The sequence below is a fragment of the Phascolarctos cinereus genome, unplaced genomic scaffold, assembly GCF_003287225.1.
Source record: "Phascolarctos cinereus isolate Bilbo 61053 unplaced genomic scaffold, phaCin_HiC Scaffold_4;HRSCAF=312, whole genome shotgun sequence".
Classification (NCBI taxonomy): Eukaryota; Metazoa; Chordata; class Mammalia; order Diprotodontia; family Phascolarctidae; genus Phascolarctos; species Phascolarctos cinereus.
In genome coordinates this window covers 727,818,206-727,838,779 of record NW_027555847.1, presented here as the reverse complement: position 1 = coordinate 727,838,779, position 20,574 = coordinate 727,818,206, and the positions used below count along the sequence as shown (strand labels likewise).

At 37.8% G+C, this 20,574-nt stretch overlaps 1 pseudogene; it reads right to left on the bottom strand.

Annotated features, from left to right (window-relative positions):
* Positions 1-10,858: 10,858 nt before the first annotated feature.
* LOC110203600 (vomeronasal type-2 receptor 26-like) overlaps positions 10,859-20,574 on the bottom strand; it is a 50,097-nt pseudogene continuing 40,381 nt past the window's right edge.

Sequence of the window (20,574 nt, the reverse complement as noted above, 5' to 3'; positions counted from 1 at the left end):
TCTCTCATAGAGTCATTAGCTTCCATTTGCCCAATTCTAATTTTTAACAAATTGTTTTCTTCTATTAGATTTTGTTCCTCCTTCCCATTTGGCCAATTGTATTTTTTTAGGGAATTGTTTTCTTCAGTGTACTTTTTTCCCAGTTGGCCAATTATATTTTTAAGGACTTGTTTTCTACAGTTAATTTTTGTCCTTTCTTTTCCAAGCTATTGACTCTCTCTTGCATACCTCTCATTTCTTTTCCCACTTTTTCTTCTACCTCTCTCATTTGACTTTTAAAATCCTTTTTGAGCTCTTCTAAGAAGGCTTTATGGGCTTCAGATCAGTTTATATTCCCTTTTGAGGTTCCAGATGGGGGTTTGTTGACAATGTTTCCTTTTCAGAATTTCTGCCTTGATCTTCACTCTTGCCATAATAAGAATCTATGATAAGTTTCTTTTTGCTCATGGTGTTTGCTTGTTTCCTGGCCTTTTAAGAGATTGAACTCTCCTGCTGGAGAACAGAGGGCACTGACCCAAGCTTCTTGTGTTGTGAGCCTAGGGCCTGGTCAATGGCTTTGTGTTCTGGGACTTCTGATGCTGGCAGTTGGAGGCTGTAGAGTGCTGGGTGTTTACCTGGTGTTGGGCTGGAATGAGCAACCCTGGAACTCTAGGAGTAGGATTGGGTAGTGTGGCTCCTGGAGATTTCCTGCTCACCTGGGTCTTTCCTTCCTTTCACTTTCTTCAGCTCTTTTCAGATGGATGTTGCAGGATGTTTATCTGTCTAGGGCCCCTTGGAGTCATGCTTCTCTTTGTCTTGCTGAGGCACTGGGAGAGCAGGTTGCTATGGAATGTAGAATGCTGAGGCACCTGGTGGTTTTCCAAGCTGATTTCCACTGGTTCCCTCTCTCACTGAGATACTCAGGGGTCCAGGTGTTGGTGTTTGCCTGCTCTACCACCTAGGTTTCAGGATCTCTTCCTGGTATGCTGAGGTGGGGTTTTCCACTAGCTTGCTGGGTACCTCCTGTTCTGTACTGCTCCCCTTCCCTCAGGGCAAGAGGGGCCTTTCCTGTTAATCCCTCAAGCTACCTGGGCTACTGGACTGCTGCACCCCATCTTTCTCCTGATTCAGTTGTTCCAGGCTTTTTCCTGGGGTGATATTTTCTGGGCTTTCAGAGGTTAATAAGAGAAGGTAAGAGCAACTTACTTGTTACTCTGCCATCTTTGCTCCCGGAAGTGGAAGTTGTGACTTTGAAATATTGGTGGGACAGGGTAGTGAAAACTGAACTTGTAGGCAACAAAGCCTAAAAAGAAAGCAAACCCCCCTGGATTATTGGAGCCCTAAAAAGCTCAGGAGAGCACATCATCATTAATACCTGTGCTAAATTCAACAAGACAGATACACACACACACACACACACACACACACACACACACACACACACATTTTAATAGCTAGGTCGCACATTAACGTAATTAATCCATCTGCTGTTCCTGAGATGAAAGTTTGTGAGGTAAATGTTACTGAGGTGAGAGTTCCTGAGGTGAAATTTCTTCAGGCTGTCAGTGAGGTGAAAGTTGAGGCAAAATTTCCCATAGGCCTAGTCTGCATCCCTTAGGGCCTAATGTTTGTTGATTCTGTAAAGTTGGCTTGGAGATATTTATATTTCACTCACATAAAATCTTGGCCCCTGGAGTTTTTCTGAGCTGTTCTCAAGTTGTCTTAGGAGAATAACTATTTTACCCCTTTATTTTTGCAGTTCTATATTAATTTTATGGCAATTTTCTATCTGTTTCTGGAGGAAAACTGAAGAGCCTGGAAATTTCTAACCTACTCTGCCATCTTCCCTACTGTTTTATTCAGTTTAACCTGTTCCAATGAAAAACACTAGAGAACATAGGAATAAAGGAATGTTCCTTAAAATGATAGGTAATATCTAAATAAAACTGTCAACACGCATTATCCATGACACGGATTAGCTAGAAGCCTACCCAGTAAGATCAGGGGTAAAACAACGTTGACTGTGATCACCATTACTATTTAATATTATATTAGATATGCTAGCTATAGCAATGTGAAGAAATAGAATAAGTAATCTTTGTAGATGATATGATGGTATGCTTAGAGAGTGAAATAAAATACTAGTTGAAATAATTAACACCTTTAGCCAAGTTACAGGATATAAAAAAACCCACATTAATCATCAGCATTTCTATATATAGCCAACAAAGTCCAGCAGTAAGAGACAGAAAGGGAAATTCCTTTTAAAATAAAAAAAACTGTAGACAGTATAAGTACTTGGGAGTCTATGAAGCAAGACAAACCCAGGAAGTCTAAGAACACAATAGCAAAACACTTTTTACACAAATAAAGTCACATCAAAACAACACGAAAAAGTATTAATTGCCCATAACAAGGCTGAACCAATATACTAAAAATGATAATTCTACCTAAATTAATCTACTAATTCAGTGTCATAAGAAACTATTAAAGAATTATTGTATAGAGGTAGAAAAATAGCAGATTTCATCTTACAGAACAAAAGGTCAAGAATATCAAGTGAATCAATGAAAGAAAAAATGTGAAGGAAGGTGGCTTTGCTGTACTACATATCAAATTATATTATAAATTGGTAATCATCAAAACAACCTGGTACTGACTAAGAATTAGAATGGTGGATCAGTGAAATAGACTAAATAGACAACACTTGGTAGATTGACAGCACTTGGTAGTAAATGACCATAGCAATTCATTATTTAATGAACCCAAAGATCCAAGCTTTTGTGATAAGAAGTTGCTGTTTGACAAAAATTGCTGGGAAAACTAGAAAACAGTATGGCAGAAATTATGTATAGACCTACATCTGACACCATACACCAAGCTAAGGTCAAAACAGCTACATGATTTAGAAATAAAGGTGATACCATTAGCAAATTAGGAGAGCAAAGAATAGTTTACCTGTCAAATCTATGGAGAAAGGGAGGATTTACGAGCCAAGAAGAGATAGAGGAGACTATGAAATGTAAAATGGGTAATTTTGATTGTATTAAATTAAAAACTTTTGCACAACAAACCCAAAGCAACTGACATTAGAAGGAAAGCAGAAAACTAAGTGGGTCAGGGTGGGGGTGGTTACAGCAAGATATATCTGATACAAGCATCATTTCTCAAATATATAGAGAACTGAGACAAATTTATAAGAATACAAGTCATTTTCCAAATGATAAGTGGTTAAAGTATATGAACAGGCAGTTTTCAGATGAAGAAATCAAACCTACCTATATTCATATTAAAATGCTCTAAATCTCTAATGTTTAGAGAAACGCAAATTAAAACAACTCTGATATACCACCTTACACCTATCAGATTGTCTAACATGACAGAAAAGGAAAACAATAAATGTTGGAAGGGATTGGAGAAACTGGAATACTAATGCACTGTTGGTGGAGTTGTGAAATGATACAACCATTATGGATAGCAATTTGGAACAATGCCAAATTGGCCAATTTCCAGAGCTCCAAGTTAAAGGAGAAGATACTAAAAGATGAGATAAAGAAGTATTTCAGATATCATGGAGCCACAGTTAGGGGGAAAAAAATTAGCAGCTTCTATATGAAAGGATCAGAGGGCTTGGAATATGGTATCCCAGAGGGCAGGGGAGCTAGAATTATAGCCTAAAATCACCTACCCAGCAAGTTAAATATAATCCGTTTTGGGGGCAGCGGGGGGAGAGGAATGGACATTCAGTGATACAGAGGACTTTCAAGCATTCCTGATGAAAAGACCAGAGCTGAATTGAAATTTTGCTTTTCTTATATTTTTTAGTATTTCAATTAATTAATTAATTATTTTTTGAACAATCATTTGTATAAGCTTTTGAATTTTAAATTTTCTCCTCCTCCCTCCTCTACGCCCTCCCCAAGACAGTGTGAAATCTGATATAAGCACTACGTATGCATTCATATGAAACATATTTTCACATTAGTCATGTTGTAAAGAGGAACCAATAAGAGGACCCAAGAGAAACGAGGAGCAAAAGAAAACAAAACAACAGCAACAAAAAGAGAAAGCAAATAGTCTGCTTCCATCTGCAGTCAGACTCCATAGTTCTTTCTGTGGATGTGGAGAGCATGTTCCATCATGAGTCTTTTGGAGTTGTCTTGGATCACTGCATTGCTGAGAAGAGCCAAGTCTACAGAAATTAATCATCACACATTGGGACTATTATTGTGTACAATGTTCTCCTAGTTCTGCCCACTTCACTCAGCATCATTTCATACAAGTCTTTTCAGTTTTTTTCTGAAGTCTGCCTCCTCATCATATCTTATAGTAAAATAGTATTCCATTACATTCATGTACCGCAACTTGTTCAGGCATTCCCCAGTTGATGGGCGTCCCCTCAAATTCCAGTTTTTTGCTACCATAAAAGGAGCTGCTATACATGTCTTTGTACGTGTGGGTTATTTCCCATTTTTATGACCTTTTTTGGGATGCAGGCAAAGAAGTGGTATTGCTGGGCAAAAGGATATGCACAATTTTATAACCCTTTGGGCATAGTTCCAAATTACTCTCCAGAATGGTTGGATCAGTTTACAACTCCACCAACAATGTATTAGTGTTTCAATTTTCCTACATCTCTGACATTTAGCATTGTCCTGTTTCGTCATGTTGTCCAATCTGATAGATGTGATGTAGTACTTCAGAGTTGTTTTGATTTGCATTTCTCTAGTCAATAGTTATTTAGATCATTTTTTTATATGACTATATATATCTTTAATTTCTTCACCTGAAAACCACCTGTTTATATCCTTTGACCATTTATCAACTGAGGAATGACTTGTATTCTTATAAATTTTACTCAATTATCTATATATTTTAGAAATGGGGACTTTATCAGAGAGAAATTGTTTTCCAGCTTTCTGCTTCCCTTCTCGTCTTGGTTACATTGGCTTAGTTTGTGCAATTTTTTTTTCAATTTAATGTAGTCAAAATTATCCATTTTTCATTTTATATTGTTCTCTGTGTTCTGTTTGGTCATAAATTCTTCCCTTCTCCATAGATCTGACATGTAAACTATTCCTTGCTCTCCCAGTTTGCTAATAGTATCAGCCTTTATATCTAAATCAAGAACCCATTTTGACTTTATCTTGGTATAGGGTGTAAGATGTTGGTCTGTGCATAGTTTCTGCCATACTCTTCCAGTTTTCCCAGTAGTTTTTGTCAAATAGTGAGTTTTTAATCTTAGAAGCTGGAGTCTTTGGGTTTATCAAGCAGTAAATTATTATAATCATTGACCACTGTGGTGAGTACCTAACCTATTCCACTGATCTACCTCTATTTCTTAGCCAGTACCAAGTAGTTTTGATGATTAATGCTTTGTAATACTATTTAAGATCTGGTACAGCTAGGCCACCTTCCCTTGCATTTCTTTTCATTAATTCCCTTGATATTCTAGACTTTTGGTTATTCCACATAAATTTTGATATTATTTTTATTTCTCTATAAAATAATATTTGGTAGTTTGATTGGTATGACACTGAATAAGTAAATTAATTTACGTAGAATTGTCATTTTTATTATATTTGCTAGCCCTACCAATGAGCAACTGATGTTTTTCCAGTTATTTAGATCTGACTTTATTTGTGTGAAAAGTGTTTTGTAATTGTGTTCATACATTGGGTTTGTTTTGGCAGGTAGATTCCCAAATATTTTATAATGTTTACAGTAACTTTAAATGGATTTCCTCTTTCAATCTCCGGCTGTTGGGCTTTGTAGGTAATATATAGAAATGCTAATGATTTATATGGGTTTATTTCATATCCTGAAACTTGGCTAAAGTTCTTTTTTTGTTGTTTCAAATAGTTTTTAACTTGATTCTGTAGAATTTTCTAAGTATAACATCATATCATCTACAAAGAGTGATAGCTTTATTTCTTCTTTGCCTATTCTAATTCCTTCAATTTCTTTTTCTTCTCTTATTGCTAAAGCTAACATTTCTAGTACAATGTTGAATAAGAGTGGTGATAATGGGCCTCCTTGTTTCATCCCCCCATCTCATGCTCTTATTGGAAATGCTTCTAGTTTATCCGTATTGCATATAATGCTTGCTGATAGTGTTAGATAGATGCTGCCTATCATTTTAACAAAGACACCATTTATTCCTATGCACCATAGTGTTTTCAATAAGAATTGTTGTTGCATTTTGTCAAAAAATTTTTCTGCATCTATTGAGATAATCAAACAATTTCTGTTAATTTTGTTATTGATACAGCTAATTATACTGATGGTTTTCCTAATATTGACCAGACTTGCATACCTGGTATAAATCTTACCTGTTCATAGTGTATTATTCACATTATAAGTTGCTCTGATCTCTTTGCTAATATTTTATTTAATTTTTTTCATCAATATTCATTAGAGAATTTGGTCTACAATTTTCTTTCTCATTTTGACTCTTCCTGGTATAGATATCAGCACCATATTTCTATAAAACAAAGAATTTGGTAATACTGCTTCTTCTCTTATTTTCTCAAATAGTTTAAGAAGTATTGGAATTAATTGTTCTTTAAACATTTGATAAAATTCACTTGTAAATCCATCTGGCCGTTGGAGATTTTTTCTAGAGAGTTCATTGATGGTTTATTCAATTTCTTCTTCTGATATGGGATTATTTAAATATTTTATTTCCTCTTCTGTTAATCTAGGCAATTTATATTTTTGTAAATATTCCTCCATTTCACTAAGATTGTCAAATTTATTGGCATACTGTAGGGCAAAATAGCTCCTAATTATTATTCTAATTTCCTCTTCATTGGTGGTGAATTCACCTTTTTCATATTTGATAATGGTAATTTGGTTTTCATCTTTCTTTTTCAGTGAAATTAGCCAAAGCTTTATCTATTTTATTGTTTTTTCATAAAACCAACTCTAAGTTTTATTTATTAGTTCAATAGTTTTCTTAATTTCAATTTTATTAATCTCTCTTTTGGTTTTCAGTGTTCCTAATTTAGTGTTTAATTGGGGATTTTTAATTTGTTCTTTTTTCTAGCTTTTTTAGTTCATGCCAATTCGTTGATCTCCTCTTTCTTTGTTTTATTCATGTAAGCATTTAGAGGTATAAAACTTTCCCTAAGAATCACTTTCACTGCATCCCATAAGTTTTGGTACGTTGTCTCACTATTGTTATTTTCTTGGATGAAGTCATTGATTGTATGATTTGTTGTTTGACACACTCATTATTTAGGATGAAATTATTTATTTTCAAATTAATTTTAGTCTATCTTTCCATGGCCCTTTATTACCATATAATGTTTATTTCATCATTATCTGAAAAGGGTGATTTTAATATTTTTGCCTTTCTGCATTGGATTGTGAGGTTTTATGCCCTAATACATCGTTAATTTTTGTGTTGGTGCCGTGTAGTACTGAGAAAAAGGTATATTCTTTCCTATCCCTATTCAGATTTTTCCAGAGGTCTACCATATCTAACTTTTCTAAAAATGTATTTGTCTATTTAACTTCTTTGTTGCTCATTTTGTAGTTAGATTTATCTAATTCAGAGAGAGGGAGGTTGAGGTCCCCCACTAGTATAGTTTTGTTGTTTATTTCTTCCTTTAACTCCTTTGACTTCTCCCCTAAGAATTTAGATGCTATACCACTTGGTACATGTGTGTTTAGCAATGATATTACTTCATTGTCTATGGTACCTTTTACTAGGATGTAGTTTCCTTCCTTATCTTTTTTCATTAGATCTATTTTTGGTTTTGCTTTGTCAGAGATCAGGATTGCTACTCCTGCCTTTTTTACTTCAGCTGAAGCATAATATAATTACTCCAGCCTTTTATCTTTGTTCTGTGTATATCCCTCTGCTTCAAATGTGTTTCTTGAAAACAACATATTGTAGGATTATACTTGTTAATCCACTCTTCTATCTGCTTCTGTTTTATGGGACAGTTTGTCTCATTCACATTCACATTTATGATTACAATCTGTGTCTTTCTGTTCATCCTATTTCCCCCACCCCATTTATGCATTTCTCTCTCCTTTCCCCTTTTTCCTACTCTCTAGAGTTTTTCTTTTGACTTCCCTCTCCCTCAGTGTACCCTAACTTATATCAGCTCCTTCACTTTTTTGTGAAATAAGATAAAACTGTTTACATTTCAAAATGGGAAGCTGAAAGTTGTAACTCTTAAGAGTGTTATCGGTGTTAGGAAAATGAGGAGGAATATACATAGATAGTGTATGAGTGTGAGTTGAATATAGTGGGATGATATCTAAAATAGTTAAATTAGAGGATAAGAAAGAGAAATTCATTGATTTGTATTTTTTTTAATGTGAGGCAATTGGGGTTAAGTGACTTGCCCAGAGTCACACAGCTAGTGAGTGATATGTGTCTGAGGTTGGATTTGAACTCAGGTCTTCCTAACTCCAGGGCTGGTGCTCTATCCACTGTGCCACCTAGCTACCCCAAGAAATTCATTGAGAGAAGAGGAAAGTGGGAGGTAGAATGATATATATTATCTTACATAAAAGAGATATAAAAGGACTTTTACATGAAACAGTAAGATAGGGGCTGGAGAGGTGCTTGAACCTTACTCCCATTAGAATTAAAGAGAAAATAACATGCAGACTCAGTTGCATGTAGAAATCTATCTTATACTACAGGAAAGCAGAAGGAAAGGGATAAGAGAAGAGAGAAGTTGATAGACTAGAGGATGGATTGGGGAAGGTGGTAGTCAGAAGCAAAACACTTCTGAGGATGGACAGGGTAAAAAGACATAGAGTGTGATAAACGTGAAGGGGAATAGAATGGAGGGTAATACATAGTAATCACAATTGTGAAAAAATTACAGCAATTTCTCAAATAGAGGTCTCACTTTCAAATATATACAGAACTAAGTCAAATGTATAAGAATACAAGTATTTTTCCCAATTGAAATATAGTTAATGGATATAAACAGGAAATTTTCAGATGAAATAATCAAAGCTATCTATAGTCATGTGAAAAACTACTATAAATCTCTATTAATTAGAGAAACATATATTAAAACAAGTCTGTGTTACCACCACACACCTATCAGATTGACTAATATTACATAAAAGAAAAATGACAGATTTTGGAGGGAATATGGGAAAATTGGTACACAAATGCATTGTTAGTGGAGTTGTAAACTGATTCAGTCATTCTGGAGGGTAAACTGGAACAGTGTCCAAAGGGATATAAAACCATGCACACCCAGCAATACCACTACTGGGTATGTATCCTAAAAAGATTTTTAAAAAAGTAAAAAGAAAAATATGTGCAAAATTATGCAAAGTAGGTCTTTTTGTGGTGGCATAGAACTGAAAATTGAGTGGATGCCCATCAAATGGTAAATGGCTGAACAACTTGGGGCCTAGGATTGTGATGGAATACTACTGTGCAATAAGAAATGTCAAGCAGGATGGTTTCAGAAAAACATGAACCCATACTGAGTAAAGCAAGCAGAACCAGAACTTTGTACACAGTAAAAGCTATATTGTTCAATGATCAACTGTGAATAACTTACCAATTTTCAGGAATGCAATAATTCACCACAGTTGCAAAGAACTTAGAAAGAAAAAGGAGATCCATCACCAGAGAGAAAAACATGAACTCAAAATATACATTGAAGCATATTTTTTTCTTTATTTTTCTTGCTTTTTTTGGAACATAGCTAAAGTGAAAATATATTTTGTGACTTCATAGGTATCATATTTTGGTCTTCTTAATATGTGAGGGAGATAGGAGAAAAGAAGTAAATTTGGAACTGACAATTTAAAAAAATATATTAAAAATATAAAAATTAAACTTGCTGGTACAATAAAAAAGAATACATCTACATGAAGGAATTGCAGTTCATCAATATTATGGAAAACTTGTAGGTTTAAGGAAGACTGGGGGTAATTACTGTCTATTTTCATAGGTGAAGTGGACTTGAGGAATAAATGGTGTAAATTGAGGAATTGGTAAGTTATGGCATTAGAGGAAACATCAATAGGCCTTTTGACATCAAATAGAAAAATATCAATAACTGAGATGCAGAAAAAAAACCTGTGAGTCAAGCACTGGAGAAAGTTATGAAGGAGGGAAAATGTTCAAGGTGGGTATGATGTCATATAATAGCCAGGGCAGGGGAAATTAGCTGACTGATTTTGGATAACATGAACAACAAAGAGAGAGAGGTTGCTGAATGATGGATGTTGAGAGAAAGACAGGGAGTAGCTATGTGGATCAAAAAATATTCTGAAAACCCCACTCCAAGAAATTAATTAAGTGATGGGGGAGGGGGGACATGACAGACAGTGTAGCCTGTACTGGAAAGTGTGATGAAGGAACAAGTTTCATCTGGAGAGAAGTAGGTTTCAGTGAGTGTAAGAACATGCAAGGAGTGAGAAGGTAAGACGTTTGAAATGAAAGACAGCTTGTAATTTATGCAGCAGACATTCCAAAGAATGTAGTAGAAGGGGATATGGAATGTTTAGTAGGACATTGGTGGACTATTGAGGTAGATGGGAATGATGTTGATGAGAGGAGTAATATTTGGAAGCTGGAGGTTCAGTATAACTTCGATTGTTAGAACAAAATAGGATGATGGCGTCCAAAACATTTTGTTAGTAGCCTAGGAAGGATATCAGTGAACAGCAAGAGTTGTGCAAGGGAAACAGGTGATTGGAAATGTCAATATCATTGTCCAGTGCTGACTTGACATTAAGGTGTGGTTTCCATGTCTTCTGAAGTGCCAGAAAACTCATCTGAGAGCAGGCACAAACAGAAGGTAAGGTGTGGAATTCTGAGGTCCTGGACAGCAGACAAGAGGTAGAATGTCTCAACGCCCCTTCCATATTAGTATACATATGCTTAAAATTGATTATGCCTCTGGTAAAAATTGGCAGACAGTGATCCAGAATGTTTCCTGCCCCTGGAACTTACTTTGTTCTTTATACTTTCCTGGGTGTTTTTGTCAGGCCTCAGCAAGTTCATGTAACACTTGGGAATAAAGATGCCATTCAGTAAGCCAGCACCGGATGCCAGGGTGGAGATTTCTACAGTAAGCATGGCCTTGCCCTTGGTGCTCTGGTATGTTGGGAGGGAGGAGACCCAGACACTGCAGAACACCAACATGCTGAATGTGATGAAGTTGGCTTCATTGAAGGTGTCAGGCAGGCTCCTGGCCAGGAAAGCCATCGTGAAGCTGCACAGTGATAGGAATCCCATGTAGCCCAGGACAGAATAGAAGGCAAAGTCAGAGCCCTCATTGCACTTCATGATGATGTGGCCAGGTTCAGAGTGTGGGTCCATGTCAGGAAAGGGGGGAGAGGTTCCCAGCTAGGTGGCACAGAGAACCCCTTGAATCCCAGAACAGATAATGACAACAGAGTTAGAGACCCTGGATTGCACCCATAGCCTGCTCCTGCTCACTGGTATTGTAACCCTAAAGGCCAAGACAAACGTGATGGTTTTGGCCAAAATGGAGGACATGGCTACAGTAAACACAACTCCAAATGTCGTTTGTCAGAGGAGGCAGGTGACTGAAGTAGGACGGCCAATGAAGAGCAGGGAGCAGAGGAAACAGAAGATGAGGGAGATGAGGAGAGTATAGCTGAGAGCCCGTTGTTGGCGTTTACAATGGTGATGTCTTTAAATTTCAGAAATACCCAGAGAATTAGAGATCTCATTAGAGAAAAGAAAAGAGCCACACAGATCAGAGTCATCCCCAAAGGTTCTGAAACATCCAGGAAAGTCATAACCTTGGGGAGGCATTGATTTCTTTCCTTATTGGAATACTCATCTTCTGGGCACTTCACACAATGCTTCATATCTGCAAGAGACAAATAAGCTCTTAGGATTTTAAATGTAACAAATGTTTCCCACCCCTATATACAGAAAATAGGTAAAATTGCTCAAAGAAGTTATTTCTTTTTTCAGAACACATAATAGCTCTTTCTGTGCTAGGAGATGGTCATTGAAAAGTAACCTAGTGTCCAATCCTGGCTTATTCTATCTATACTCATTATGTTAAATTTGACTTTGTTTTTCTAGTATTCAGATTTCCTAATTGAATACAAGCTTTTCCTATGGGTCTATTGTTATAGTACAATGACATAGAAAGTGGAGCCCTTCCTTCTCTCAATTCTTTCTGACTCCATTATGTTATAGCAATAACTCTACATTGAGATGGTATGATAAGTTTGCTACATACAAAGCTATAAATCAACAGTTCAGTATCTGCTGTGGGCCAGATATTTAAGTTGTAAACTGAAAGAATTAAGTGATACCTGCAGATAGGGGCCTTACCTTCTAATAGGATATAGGTAATAGTACAACATCTCATCTTTTCCTGAATTTATTCATTTCCATATGTCAGTGTAAGTTGGAGCCAAATGAGTAAATCAGTCAAGTTATCCACCCTTAATAAATTAAATGATAATGAGTTACTCCCTGATTCCTTGATCTGGTGACAATACACCTCAACTGTTCACTAGGTGTAATTGATGCATGGAAACATTTCTTTCTTTTTAATATAAATTTATTTATTTTTAGTTTTCTACATTTACTTCCACAAGATTTTGAGTTCTAAATTTTCACCCCGTCTCGCCCCCCCCCACCCCAAGATGGCATGCATTCTGAATATCCCTTCCCCTAGTCTGCCCTCTCTTCTATCTCTCCCCCCCTTCTCTTAGCCCCTTCCCCTTCTATTTTCTTGTAGGGCAGGATAGACTTCTGTACCCCATTTCCTGTATTTCTTATTTCCCAGTTGCATGTGAAAACATTTTTTTAAACATGTGTTTTTAAAACTTTGGGTTCCAAATTTTCTCCCTTCCTCCCTCCCCACCCACCCTCATTGGAAAGGCAAGCAACTCAACATAGGTTATACATGTGCAGTTATGCAAAACACTTCCATAGTAGACATGTTGTGAAAAACGAACTCTATTTCCCTTAATCCTATCCTGCCCTCCCATTTATTCTATTCTTTCTTTTGACCCTGTCCCTCCTCAGAAGCATTTGCTTCTGGTTACCCCCTTTCCCAATCTGCCCTCTTTTCTGTCATCCCCCTGCTGTCTTGTCCCCTTCTCCCCCTATTTTCCTGTAGGGTAAGATAGATTTCCATACCCAATTGAATGTGTATGTTATTCCCTCCTTAAGCCAAATCCTATGAGAATAAGATTCACTCATTCTCTTTCATCTTCCCCCATTTCCCCTCCACTGTAAGACCCTTTCCTTTTCTTTTGTGAGATAATTTACCCCATTCTGCCTCCTCCTTTCTTCTTGTCCTACTATAATCCTCTCTCATCCCTTAATTTTATTCTCCAGATATGACCCCTTAATCTTCAACTCACCCTGTGCCATCTGTCTATCTATCTATCTATCTATCTATCTATCTATCTATCTATCTATCTATCTATCTGTCTGTCTGTCTGTCTGTCTGTCTGTCTGTCTGTCTGTCTGTCTGTCTATCTATCTATCTATCTATCTATCTATCTATCTACATAGATGTAATTTTTCCCCCTCCAACTACCCTAATGCTGACAAAGGTCTCATGAGTTATAAATATCTTCTTTCCATGCAGGAATGTAAAAAGTTCAACCTTAATAAGTCTCTTATGATTTCGCTTTCCTGTTTACCTCTTCGTGTTCCACTTGAGCTTGTATTTGAAAGTGAAATTTTCTATTCAGCTCTGGTCTTCTCATCAAGAATGCTTGAAAGTCCTCTATTTCAATGAATGACCATTTTTTCCCTTGAAGTATTATACTGAGTTTTGCTGGGTAGGTGATTCTTGGCTGTAATCCTATCTCCTTTGCCCTCCGGAATATTATATTCCATGCCCTGCGGTCCTTCAATGTAGAAGCTGCTAAATCTTGTGTTATCCTGATTGTGTTCCCACAGTACTTGAACTGTTTCCTTCTGGCAGCTTGTAGTATGTTCTCCTTGACCTGGGAACTCTGTAATTTGGCTACAATATTCCTAGGAGTTTTCGTTTGGGGAGCTCTTTCAGGAGGAGATTGATGGATTCTTTCGATTTCTATTTTGCCCTCTGGTACTAAAATATCAGGGCAGTTTTCCTTGATAATTTCCTGAAAGATGATGTCTAGGCTCTGTTTTTTTTTTGATCATGGCTTTCAGACAGTCCAATAATTTAAAAATTCTCTCTCCTGGATCTATTTTCCAGGTCAGTTGTTTTTCCAATGAGATATTTCACATTGTCTTCTATTTTTTCATTTTTTTGGATTTGTTCTATAATATTGATTGCTCATAAAGTCTCTAGCTTCCAATTGCTCTATTCTAATTTTTAAGGAAGTATTTTCTTTAGTATTATTTTGGACTTCCTTTTCCATTTGACCAATTTTTCTTTTTAGGGCATTCTTCTCCTCATTGGCTTTTTGAACCTCTTTTGCCATTTGAGTTAGGCTATTTTTTAAGGTGTTATTTTCTTCAGTATTTTTTTGGGTCTCCTTTAGCAAGCTGTTGACTTGTTTTTCATGATTTTCTTGCATCTCTCTCATTTGTCTTCCCAACTTTTCCTCTACTTCTCTTACTTGCTTCTTAAAATGCCTTTTGAGCTCTTCCAAGGCCTGGGACCAATTCATATTTTTCTTGGAGGCTTTGTATGTAGGAGCTTTGACTGCGTTGCCTTCTTCTGGTTGTATGTTTTAATCTTCTTTGTCACCAAAGTAAGATAATATGGTCTGACTGTTTTTGCACTGCTTGCTCATGATCACGGCCAATTATTTGAGTTATAAACTCTTTGTTAAGGTAAGAGTCTGCTTCCAATGTGGAGAATGTGCTGTCCCAAGCTTCGGGGGTTTGTATAGCTGTTTTCAGAGATACTTGTAGAGACCTGTAAATTTTCAGTTCTTGCAAGGTGGTATGATAATGGATGAGGTGTTTACTCTTTTCCTGGCCTATGGTCTAGTCTGTTAGTGACCAGAAGCACTCCTTGTCCCTGTGAGGATGGTTTTCTTTCTGCAGTCACGACAAGGTCCACCACGCCAGCACCATGCCTTGCCCTAGGACTGCCAGCCAGAACTGTGACCCAGATCCAAGCATGAGCAAAGCAAGAGATTCCTGCCTCGGCACTGGCAAAGAGATCCCTGCAGTCCCCCTCTGATCAGCCACTCGATTCCCCCTCAGTCTGTGGGCTGGAAGCTCAGGACACAGCCACTGCCCAGGGACTGGTGCTCAGTGTTCTGCACTCTGCAACTGGCTCTGAGACCTACCTTCTCTCCCCCCTCCTAAACAGCCTTTTCCCACTGACCTTCTAAGTTATCTTTGGTTTTCCTGGGTTGAGAGGTCTGGAAACCACCACAGCCGCCCTGATTCAGTCGTCTGAGGCCTGATCCAGGTTCACTATGTTATGCACACCCATGCGACACTGAGCTCCTCTCCCATCCCTGTGCTATATACCTTTCTGATCAACCATCTAGGTTGTCTTGGGCTGGAAATTTTCTTCACTCTGTCTTTTTGTGGGTTCTGCTGCTTGAGAATTTCTTTAGAGCCATTTTTTATAGGTATTTGGAGGGCTTTGGGGGAGAGCTCAAGCAAGTCACTGCTTTCACTCCGCCATCTTGGCTCCACCTTGAAACATTCTATATGAGACAGGACACTGGATTGGGGTTGTTGAGGGGATTATCCTCATTTTCAGGAGCTGGTACAATTTGAATGCCATAGTTGGGCTCAGAATAACTCGTTTTTGGTAGTGGAGAGAGGAGAGACTATTCCAAATAAGCCTCTTCAATGTCATGCATTGGTTGCACAAGAGTAGAGTGTTGAGTCCTAGACTTGGTCACAGACTAGTTCTCCCTTCTTTGGCTCAGGGAATCTTGTAAACATCCCTGGTATGAGGAAGACCTGAGTTCAAATCTGGCCTCCAACACTTTTTAGCTGTGTGACCCTGGCAAGTCACTTACCCTGGATTGCCACAAGAAAAAGTAAAGAAAATTGTAATTGCTTTTAGTATTCCATGGACTGTTTGCCTCCTCTATGGATCAATGTAAGTCAAGAAAAACAGATGCAACAGATGGGAAGAAAAATGGAAGAGTTTGAACCCAGAAGAAGGGAGCTGACACCTTGGTCAGTCCATCTAGCCCCATGAAATGTACTAGATATCAGTGGCAACCACTGAAGTCATATCAGTAGAATTATTGAGTTTCCTTACCCCAACCTTCTCAAGTACTTAAGAAAAAATTTCCCCATTGAACTATTAGTCATTCCCAGGTGTATTATTTCCCATCCACTGTGGAGGACCCTTCCCTCTCATCCTCTAATCCTGTGCTCATCTCATGAGGTTTAGTACTATGAAGTCATTAGTGTGCAGAGGCCAAAATGATTCTAACATGTGACCTTTCACTGATTGTTTACATTGTTTAAAATCTTAAATGTTTTTAGTATTGGAGTGTGACACTTTCACAGTCTATAAATATATAATAGGGTGTCACACTAGTGAAGTTGCATAGTCAATGACCCAGGTAACCCAGTCCACACTGACTCTGAAAAGAAGGTCAAGGTCTTCTGTGACAGATGGCTTGGAGGGAATACAGAGTCTCTTCCACAGAATTCATGATAGACTTCCCTTTCTAGATCATTTATCAAATTTTAATTTTAAAATACAGCAAGGGGTTGGGATGACAGAATATCCACCATATACCATGGGTACTCATTTCCTCCCAAACCAACACTTGTCTAAAGTTCCTAATGAATGTATCCAACACATATGAACTCAGCTTCCCTTCGTCACACATATTTTGCAGAGTACATACTCCTCCGCACTCTAGCTAACACTATTCCATTGCATGTGAAACCCTAAAAAGACCATAAAATAACATTCTACAAGAGATAGTGCAAGGTAACTACTTTTTTATTTTGTAGGTCCCATTTTTAATAGTACAGTAAAGGTGGACACCATGTTTTAACCATGTATCATTAATCCAATCCACTTGTCCTTGGCCAGAACTCATTGCTGACTCACCTTGCTCCTGGATATCCTATTGCACAGACAGTGATGAGGTTGTTTGTGACCTTAGAGTACAACATTAGTTTATTCTCTTCAAGGGATGGAGGAGGAAAGCTACCTGCAGGCACTTAGTCATCTGATTACAAATCACTCCCTCAGGGCACAGGGAGCAGTTGAAACAGCAGATGGGCTATCCCTCCAGAGGGGTTTGCCTGAATCCAGGCTGACAGCTCTCACTGCATGTGGCACAGGGAACCTAGTGACAGGGGAGTAAAAAGGCATGATGGCTCTCATAATAAACAGGAGAGAGGATGGTGTGTCATTATCAGAAGGTGAATGATACTGATTTGGGGCAAAGTGATCTTATTTTATAAGAGAAATAAGAGAATTGTTCATATGGCAATGGAGCATGAGGCAGAAGGAGCACTGGGTGGAAAACAGAGACCTGGGTGCTAGTCCCATTTCTGCCACTAGCTGTGGGAAACTGACTGAACCTTTTAAATTTTGTCGATTTTAGTCATTTCTAAGCAGAGGAATTTGAATACAATGCTACCCCACAGTCCTTATTTTTTAGCATTTTGTAATTCTCAGTATCAGCTATGGCTTTTTAATAGTTATGATCCAAGTGACTGAAGGAAATGGAAGTGACTTATCTGAAATAGACTTAATCTGTCTGCATGAAGGATGCAGGACATAGGTAACTCAAAGATGAGACTGATTAGACTGTTCATTATAATTGAAAAGGTGAGTTCCATATCCCATAGAGAAAGAATTTGTTGGGTTCAGAAATCCAATGAGTTTCAGAAATTAGATGTCAAACTTGTTGCTCAGCTCCATAAATGTAAGGTCCTTTAGTGATTAAATATAAGCTTATTTTTACTGAATTTACATAAGCAGTTGGGTGTCATCATTCACAAAAATGCTAGATATTTGACACAAAAACACAAACCTTGGGAACAGAGGACACTGGGCCAATCACCACCCTTGTGTGTCTCAGTGTCTTATTTATGAGAAATGACAGGGCTGAGCAAGATGAGCTTCAATGTCCATTCCACCACTATCTCCAATAGTGCTAATAATCCCAAGTTTAAAATCTTCTGATAGATTGCCTATTTGACTTTTTTTCCCACCTAGCAGTTTCCTACAAAGGGAAATGAAATCAGTATGCAGGAGGATTGTCTACTCTAAAAAAGAATGTGGAGTGAGCTAAGGAGGATAAAATGTGTTACCATGATTAGATAGTAAGGTTGATATTAACATTGTTTCTGCCCCTGGTATATGTCTAGGTCCATACTGTGGCCTCCTCATTGATGGTAAAATCTTCACCAGGCTGAGCCTTAGGGTTAAACTGTCCAACTTTCAGTAGAGCTGCAGCATCCTTATTGAACATTACATTGTTGAGGATTTTATACTGAGCCTCAGGGTTTCTGTTCTCATCCATAAACACCTGATCACCTGCACTGTTGTTAAATTGGATCTTCTTTAGAAATGAGTAGAGCTATAAGAGAAGAGAAATCTCAGTCACTGCCTGGTGCTTAAGGTCAGTAATCTCCAGAATGAAGACCTATGAGTTGTTCAGGAAGTCAGTCCATTGTCACAATGATTAAATTAAGTATCTAATAACTGTTTCATCATATGTGGAGAAATTGAAATACAGAGGGATATAAAATGATTCTCTATTCTGAAGGACCTTATATCCCAATTGGAGAGAGAAGATGCATGCAAATAAAAACAGAAGTCATCTCTACAAGCTTTGTCCAAACTCCCATCCTTGCATGTTCTTAAGAAGACTAAATCTACCCCTCAAGCTTCCAGGCAGGTTGCTGAGGAGCTGTTGGTTTCTCTCTCCAGTGCCATTAGTTCAAGTCCCTCTATTTTATTGTGCCCTCCTCAAAGGTAACCACCAGTGATTAATGTCCCATGACAGTTAACGTATTAACATCAGTTAACTTTTACAAAAGGGAATTTACTCATAGTTATAATAGGAATAGCTGTTACAAAGCATTATCCCCTGAAGTAGGGATGAGGTTTTATTTTCCCATTTATCACTTCAATTCTTAGGAAGAGTGCATTCATTCTTAAAGCATTTGCCTCCTTTTCACATTGGCACTGTTCTGTCCTGCTGCCTTGCAAACCCAAACCCGTCTGCATTTTCCACGTTTTGCTCTGAAAACTGCAATTATATCACCACTATCATTGCCTCTGGAAAGGTCTAGTCAATGTACTGCCCTACTGCTCCACACACTGCTGTTGTGAGTTCTCAGAACAAATGGCCCCAGACTTCATTGATATGTTGCTTTAAGCCATCATGTCTTGCTTACCTCCTCAAACTTCTCTGCACTCATTGGACTACTCCATATTACTAAATTAGTTCCTTTTTGTCAGTACAAACTTCTGCTTTAAACCCATCAAACTACAGATCTCACTTAACTATTATGATAGCCAGCTGGATCCTAAGGCTATTGGACAACAATAGGTCTCTGCCCAAGCACCACTTAATGTCTATCTTTTGGGCCTTCTAAGCTCAGAGTGACTGTAAATAATAAGTGTTTCTCTTTTGGTCAACAAGCTTGAGGGTCTTCCCCTCCCAGTTTGAGTTTTGTTATTAAAAGGGCCATCCTTTGACTCATTTCTTAAAGAGGCCAATTCAGTGAATGGGCATTATCTCATTCAAAGTGAGAACCTGAAAAGAACTTAGACCAAAGTCTCCTATTGTATCCTGAGCCAACTCCAGGCTTGTTGATGAATATCTGGCCACTGGGCTCAGATGGCTGTGGAGGAGAAAGTGAGGCTGGTGATCTTGCACAGCCCTCTCTCACTGAAATCAAAGTCAATTGCAAGTGATGTCATCAGATCACTCGTATCATGGTCCTCTTGAAGAATGAAGGGCAAATACAATAATGAAAAGGATATGGGCAAGAATATATGTTCTTATAGCCATCATGAAAACTACTTAGTACTGGCTAAGAAATAGAATGGTGGATTAGTGGAATAGGTTAGGTACACAAGACACAGTAGTCAATGACTAAAGTAACCTACTGTTTGATAAACCCAAAGACCCCAGCTTCTGAGATAAGAACTCACTATTTGACAAAAACTGCTGGGAAAACTGGAAAAGAGTATGGCAGAAACTAGGCACAGACCAAAATCTATACCACATACCAAAATAAAGTCAAAATGAGTACATGATTTTGATAGAAAGGGTGATAACTATAATCAGACCGGGAGAGCACGGAATAGTTTACCTGTCAGATTTGTGGAAAACAAAGAATTTGTGACCAAAGAAAACAAAGTGAACATTATGAAATGCAAAATGGCAAATTTTGATTACATTAAATTGAAAAGGTTTTGCATAAACAAGCCAATGCAACCAAGATTAGGAGGGAAGCAGAAAACTGGGAAAGAATTTTTACAGCCAGTGTCTCTGATAAGGACCTCACTTCTAATATATATATGGAGAGAGAGAGAGAGAGAGAGAGAGAGAGAGAGAGAGAGAGAGAGAGAGAGAGAGAGAGAGAATGAGAACTGAATGAAATTTATAAAGAATACAAGTCATTCCCCAACTGACAAATGTTCAAAGGATATGAGTAGGCAGTTTTTAGTGAAGAAATTAAAGCTGTCTATA